Source organism: Oncorhynchus nerka, linkage group LG2 (assembly GCF_034236695.1).
Source record: "Oncorhynchus nerka isolate Pitt River linkage group LG2, Oner_Uvic_2.0, whole genome shotgun sequence".
NCBI lineage: Eukaryota > Metazoa > Chordata > Actinopteri > Salmoniformes > Salmonidae > Oncorhynchus > Oncorhynchus nerka.
Genome location: NC_088397.1, coordinates 16250318 through 16257817, shown reverse-complemented (window position 1 = coordinate 16257817; position 7500 = coordinate 16250318). Strand labels below are relative to the sequence as shown.

At 50.9% G+C, this 7500-nt stretch overlaps 1 protein-coding gene across 4 annotated transcripts in view; it reads right to left on the bottom strand.

Moving 5' to 3' along the window:
- Nucleotides 1–7500, bottom strand: part of LOC115118358 (interleukin-1 receptor accessory protein-like 1) — a 495706-nt gene that overhangs the window by 347661 nt on the left and 140545 nt on the right. For 2 of the 4 annotated variants that reach the window (XM_065023739.1, XM_065023737.1), the window contains exon 1: nucleotides 2837–3106. The exons of 1 other annotated variant lie outside the window; for it this stretch is intronic. The gene's annotated coding sequence lies outside the window, so the exon portion shown is untranslated. Of the gene's footprint in view, nucleotides 1–2807; nucleotides 3107–7500 lie in introns of those variants that run through there. One more of the 4 variants, XM_065023738.1, reaches the window with a different exon arrangement.

The window sequence follows — 7500 nt, the reverse complement described above, 5'->3', positions numbered from 1 at the left end:
TGACATTTGTAATGTCTTTATTGTTTTGAAACTTCTGTATGTGTAATGTTTACTGTTAATTTTTATTGTTTATTTCACTTTGTATATTATCTACCTCACTTGCTTTGGCAATGTTAACACATGTTTCCCATGCCAATAAAGCCCCTTGAATTGAATTGAATTGAGAGAGAGAGAGAGAGAGATACAGAGAGAGAGAGAGATACAGAGAGAGAGAGAGAGATACAGAGAGAGAGAGAGATATACAGAGAGAGAGAGAGATACAGAGAGAGAGAGAGAGAGAGAGAGATACAGAGAGAGAGAGGGGAAGGAGGTAGAACCGTATTTGGAACCCAAGGAAACAGCAGCAGTAAGGTCTACAGTCTAGAAATTATTATATGATGAATGTGTACTTCAAGGAAGGGCGCTACCATCACTTCAAAACCAGGAATAAAACCACATTTCAAAAGGCTGGTGGATTGAGCGAGGACATGATACAACAGTGGTGATAATTTTTTGGGAGTGTTAACAATTAATTTCGAGCACAGGGTTGGAGATAACGGCTAATATGTTTTACGTTGTGCAGCTCCATGTGGCTCACATCCGACCACATGGTGAGAAGTCTACACACTACAGCACAACACAGCCAGGGAAAGCAGTGGCCTGGAACTTTACAGAGAGCCACTGAGCCATTAGAGAACATTACTGTCAACCACTGCAAACTAAACTAGCTGCTGCACACTGATTAGAGCTACAATTCAATTACAAACTAGTGTGGATATGATGCGGTCTGCTTATTCAATGTGACAGCCATCAGACAGAGAGCTGGTCACCAGAGGAGCAGGAGAGCTGAGGGAAACTCTGGAAGGGTACAGTCCCACCGTGATGCTGGACATCTGACCCCTTTTAAACATCGTGGACTTGTTCATTTCCTCTGCATCCGCTGATACCAACCGTTTGTCTGTGCTAGAGCACTGTCTGTGAGACAAGTGCGGTTTCTCTCACAAAAATGTCTGTAAAGTCCACACGGTTTGAGCTACCAACTATTATGGGATATATATGAGAAACTCTCGCAAACATGCACATGTAACCTGTGATGCTCACAAGCCAAGAGACGTAAGAAGGTAAGGGGTTCTTCTACACAGAAGATCATAGGAAATGCCAGGTCATAGTGTATACAGTACTGTAATAAGCTCAGATAGTTGCTGTCACAAACTCCAAACTCTACATAGTTGTCACCGACTAGTTGGATATTAATTTCACAGTGAGCAAACAATTTCTGTAATTATAAATTCCTTTTTCATGGTTAAGTGTTTGAAGTTCTGTCTATGTCTTTTCCTGTAGGCTACGCTAGGGAGGGTAGCAGATATCAATGTAAGTGATGGTCGATGACTGATATAACAATGCAAAAACTGGTTAGATGTTTGATAAACCGTCGATGAACAGCATCAATAAAACAGTTTAGGCCCAGCCTCAGCGGCATGTCCAGCAACTTTGGATATTAAAATGATTCATTCTGCCACAAATTCTCTATTTAGGTCACCCACTTTGACTGGCTGGTCTGTTGTCATCATCAGCCACACATGACGCTAACATACTTGCTGTATTATCGCCTTGAACCAGTCCAGGGCTCAAAAAACCCTCCACCGCCCGCCACCACATCGCCATCAGCCCAGCACCACGCACACACGCACACCCAAATCCCTCCTCCCCTGACCGACTGCCCATTAACGATTCACTCATTCCGTTGATTTAAATCAAGCCGTCTTGTTCGCTGCAATTAGCAGCCGGCCCGCTGCTCGCTGGTAACGCCGTAACTCATAACAACCATGGCGCTCCTGTCCTCTCCTCTCCAAAATAATCCACACAGGAGTGGGAGTGGGAGTTAGAGTGGGAGTGGGAGTGGGAGTGGGAGTGGGAGTTAGAGCTCTGCAGTGCTTGAGAAATAATAACAAAATAACCGTTACAGTATATTCACCATGTCAGTGAATTAGAGCCTCAATGCAAATTGAGTTTCCAATAAAACCACCTGGAGAAAGAAGAAGAAAAACACAAAGAAAAAAGGAAGGAACATTTAAATGCAAATCTTGGCAAAATGTTACTGACATTTGCATATAATTAATTTACTAGGCTTTACTACTTAAAGTGGACGGTGGGTTGGGAAGCAGGAGAACTCCTGCAACAATGGGAGTCATACTAGAGGAGGGGGCTTTCATATGGAGGGATGAGAGGAGTGAATTACCAGGGGATATAGTCATTGATCATGTTGCAGGGGCAGAACAGGCAGGGACGATTGTTGTTGTTGCCTCTGCACCACTTATTGAGACAACTTCACAATGTTCCCAAACAGCAACAAGGCAGACAACAGGACGAATGCCAATTAATGCCACTCAGAGTGAGGCTGGCAGCTGCTTAAGTAAACACACCTCAAACCATTGCCTTTGTCAAAGTGTACTTGCCGCATTTACAAAATCTCCATTAGCTTCAAAACGCAGTTTAGTACAACTGTACGAGCCAAGTTACAAAGTGGATTTAACAAACACAATGCTTTCCTGCTGAAATTAGAAATGAGCTATTGGCCTATCCATGCAGGTTGGGACGAGGAAGGAAATTGATGTATTTGTTTCAGAGCTATTTAAAATGGCTCTCATTAAGTAATTGCACCCTCAGCAAGGCAGGACTGCATAATGAAGTTGGCTAGGCTGGTGCAGGAGATGGAGCTGCTTTCTACAACACAGCCAGCCCCCACCAAGCAAAACTACATACCAACATTCCCCTCATATTCATAAAGAGTTTGGAATCAGATCAAAATACAGTAAGGAACATAGTACCTCGGCAAGGGTCATTATAATATATTCACCTCTGTCACGAGTCCGACCAAGGGTGGCTTCCCTTCCCGGTTGGGTGGCGCTCGGCGGTCGTCGTCACCGGCCTATTAGCTGCCACTGATTGTCTTTCCTCCCCCTCCTTGTATGTTTATTGTTAGCACCTGTTCGTGAATCATTAGTTGGGCTTTATTAGACAGCCGGCCCGCCTGTTTCTTTGTGCGGGATTAATTATTGTGACCTTCGGTTATGTAGTAGAGGAACGTGTTTGTTCCTGGTCGTGTATTCTGCTGTACTATTTTCGTCCCCCGTGTTTGGGGCATTTTGGTTTTGAGCACCCAGTGTTGCGTTAGTGCATTAAAGAGCACAGCATTGCACTCTCTGTTTCCTGCGTCTGACTCCACACCCACGACACCCGGAGCGTTACAGAATCCCGCACCATATTGAATGGAGTCAGCAGGAGCAGCAGCCAACCCTCTCCCATCGATGGAGGAACGGGTTCTCCACCACACCACCGTCCTCTATCGGATCGGATCGGTGATGGATCAAATGATGGAGAGAATGGACTGATGGGAGAGGAGTGGTCTCCTCTCTCCACCTTCGGCACCCCCGGCTCCGGACTCCCCATCTCCCGACTCCAGCATCCTCCGTCTGATGCTCCCGAGGGCTTATGATGGAGCGACGGCGGGTTGCCAGGGGTTTTTACTCCAACTGGAGCTATACCTGTCCACCGTCAGGCCCACTCCCTCGGGAGCGGAGAGGGTGAGTGTCCTCATCTCCCGTGTGTTCCACCACCCAGCCCCTCCGCTCCCATTCCGATGGAGTTGGGAGGGGCCGTGCCGAGGGGTACAGGAGGAGGCCTTCCCTGCACCAACTGTGGTCGGAGAGGACACACGGCCGATCGGTCCTGGGGGTGTCCGTCTGGGAGTAGAGATGGCAGGCGGAACGCTTCTCGATCACCCCAGATGAGTCAGCATCAAACTCACCCAGAACCCCCTGTTGGCCACATGTTTGTCTTTTTTCCTTCACTTTTTTCCCTCTTCCCAGCATAGGGCGCTAGTCGATTCAGGCGCAGCTGGGAACTTTATGGATCGTGGACTCGCCCTTAAGTTAGGGGTTCCGCTGGTGCCGATAGATTCTTCTTTTCCCGTGCACTCCCTAGATAGCCGGCCATTAGGGTCAGGGATGGTCAGGGAGACCATGGTTCCACTGGACATGGTGATGCAGGGGAATCATAGGGAGCATATCAGTCTTTATATTATTGATTCGCCTGCGTTTCCAGTGGTGCTAGGGATTCCCTGGCTGGCCCGGCACAATCCTAAAATTTCGTGGAGACAGGGGGTTCTCCAGGGGTGGTCAGAGGAGTGTTCTGGAAGGTGTTTGGGAGTTTCCATCGGTGCCACGTCGGTGGAAAGTCCAGACCAGGTTTCCACGGTGTGCATTCCCCCGAGTATGCCGATTTGGCAATCGCTTTCAGTAAAATGAAAGCGACTAAATTACCACCTTATCGACCGGGAAGGGATTGTACGATAGATCTCCAGGTAAACGCTGCGCTTCCCAAGAGTCACGTGTACCCATTGTCCCAGGAGGAGTCGTTGGCGATGGAGACATATGTCACGGAGTCTCTGGGACAGGGGTACATTCGGCCCTCCATCTCACCCGTCTCCTCGAGTTTCTTTTTTGTGAAGAAAAAGGAGGGAGGTTTGCGTCCGTGTATTGATTATAGAGGTCTAAACGCCCTCACAGTGGGGTATAGTTACCCTCTCATCGCTACGGCGGTGGAATCATTTCACGGAGCGCAGTTCTTCACAAAACTGGATCTCAGGAGCACGTATAGTTTGGTGTGTATTCGGAAGGGAGACGAGTGGAAAACCGCATTTAGTACCACATCGGGCCACTATGAGTACCTCGTCATGCCGTATGGGTTAAAGAATGCTCCAGACGTTTTTCAATCCTTTGTAGACGAGATTCTCAGGGACCTGTGCGGGCAAGGAGTGGTTGTTTATATCGATGACATTCTGATCTACTCGGCCACTCACACCGCGCATGTGTCTCTGGTACGCAAGGTGCTTGGTAGACTGCTGGAGCATGACCTATACGTCAAGGCTGAGAAATGCATGTTCTCTAAACGAGTCGTCTCCTTCCTGGGTTATCGCATTTCCACCTCGGGGGTGGTGATGGAGGGTGACCGCATTAGGGCCGTGCGTAATTGGCCGACTCCGATTACGGTAAAAGAGGTGCAGCGGTTTTTGGATTTTGCCAACTACTCCCGGAGGTTTATCCGGGGTTTTGGCCAGATAGCGGCTCCCATTACTTCACTGCTGAAGGGGGGCCCGGTGCGGTTACAGTGGTCAGCAGAGGCGGACGGAGCTTTCATCAAGTTGAAGGTGCTGTTCACGGATGCACCCGTGTTGGTGTATCCGGAACCCTCTCTAGCATTCATAGTGGAGGTGGACGCCTCCGAGGCTGGGGTGGGTGCCGTGCTATCACAGCGCTCGGGTACGCCACCAAAACTCCACCCCTGCGCTTTCTTCTCAAGGAAGCTCAGCCCACCGGAGCGTAACTATATGATGTGGGGGACCGGGAGTTGCTAGCGGTGGTCAGAGCTCTGCAGGTGTGGAGACACTGGCTTGAGGGGGCTAAGCACCCCTTTCTCATCTGGACCGACCACCAGAATCTGGAGTATATTTGGGCAGCTAGGAGACTTAACCCACGTCAGGCAAGGTGGGCCATGTTCTTCACCCGATTCCGGTTTACATTGTCTTATAGACCGGGCTCCCAGAACGTAAAGGCTGACGCACTGTCCCGCCTTTACGACACGGAGGATAGGTCCACCGAACCTACTCCCATCCTTCCCGTCTCAAGGCTGGTAGCACCAGTGGTATCGGAGGTGGACTCGGACATCGATCAGGCGTTACGGGCGGAACCCGCGCCTCCTCAGTGTCCGGCGGGGCGAAAGTACGTGCCGCTTGGTGTTCGGGACCAACTGATTCGGTGGGCTCACGTCCTATCCTCCTCGGGTCACCCTGGGGTGACGAGGACAGTGGGGAGCCTTCGGGGGAGGTATTGGTGGCCTACCTTGGCTAAGGACGTTAAGGTTTATGTCTCCTCCTGTTCGGTGTGCGCCCAGAGTAAGGCTCCTAGGCACCTTCCTAGAGGGAAGTTACAACCCCTCCCCGTTCCATAACGGCCATGGTCACATCTATCCGTAGATTTCCTGACCGATCTTCCCCCGTCTCAGGGGAACACCACGGTTCTAGTGATTGTGGATCGGTTCTCTAAGTCCTGCAGTCTCCTCCAGTTGCCCGGTATCCCTACAGCCCTACAGACTGCGGAGGCATTATTCACCCACGTCTTTCGGCACTACGGGGTGCCGGAGGACATCGTTTCTGATCGGGGCCCCCAATTCACGTCCCGAGTATGGAGGGCATTCATGGAACGTTTGGGGGTCTCTGTAAGCCTGACCTCCGGTTATCATCCCGAGAGTAATGGGCAGGTGGAGAGAGTGAACCAGGAGGTGGGTAGGTTTCTGCGGTCGTATTGCCAGGATCGGCCAGGGGAGTGGGCACGATACATTCCCTGGGCTGAAATGGCCCAGAACTCACTACGCCACTCCTCTACTAACGTGTCCCCTTTTCAGTGTGTGTTGGGGTACCAGCCGGTCCTGGCACCATGGCATCCGAGCCAGACCGAAGCTCCTGCGGTGGAGGAATGGGTACAGCGCTCCAAGGAGACCTGTAGGGCCGTCCAGGAATCTCTCCAATAAGCGAGTGGACGGTAGAAGAGGAGTGCTGACCGCCACCGCAGTGAGGCCCCCGTGTTTGTACCGTGGGACAGGGTCTGGCTCTCGACCTGAAACCTGCCCCTCCGCTTGCCCTGCCAGAAGCTGGGTCCGCAGTGTGTAGGGCCCTTTAAAGTCCTGAGGAGAATAAACGAGGTGTGTTATCGATTACAACTCCCTTCCTATTATCGTATTAACCCCTCGTTTCATGTGTCTCTCCTCAGGCCGGTGGTAGCTGGTCCACTGCAGGACAGTGAGGTGCCGGAGGTCCCTCCCCCCCCTCTGGACATCGAGGGGTCCCCGGCGTATACGATACGGGCCATTCTGGACTCAAGATGCCGGGTGAGGGGTCTGCAGTACCTCGTGGACTGGGGGGGGCGGGGGTATTGTCCGGAGGAAAGGTGCTGGGTACCGGTGGGGGACATCTTGGATCCATCAATGTTGAGGGATTTCCATCGCCTCCATCCGGATCGCCCTGCACCCCGTCATGAGTCCGACCGAGGGTGGCTTCCCTTCCCGGTCGGGTGGTGCTCGGCGGTCGTCGTCACCGGCCTATTAGCTGCCACTGATTGTCTTTCCTCCCCCTCCTTGTATGTTTATTGTTAGCACCTGTTCGTGAATCATTAGTTGGGCTTTATTAGACAGCCGGCCCGCCTGTTTCTTTGTGCGGGATTAATTATTGTGACCTTCGGTTATGTAGTAGAGGAACGTGTTTGTTCCTGGTCGTGTATTCTGCTGTACTATTTTCGTCCCCCGTGTTTGGGGCATTTTGGTTTGAGCGCCCAGTATTGCGTTAGTGCATTAAAGAGCACAGCATTGCACTCTCTGTTTCCTGCGTCTGACTCCACACCCACGACACCCGGAGCGTTACAACCTCAGTGCCATCTTGGGTCATTATAATATATTTATCTCAGTGCC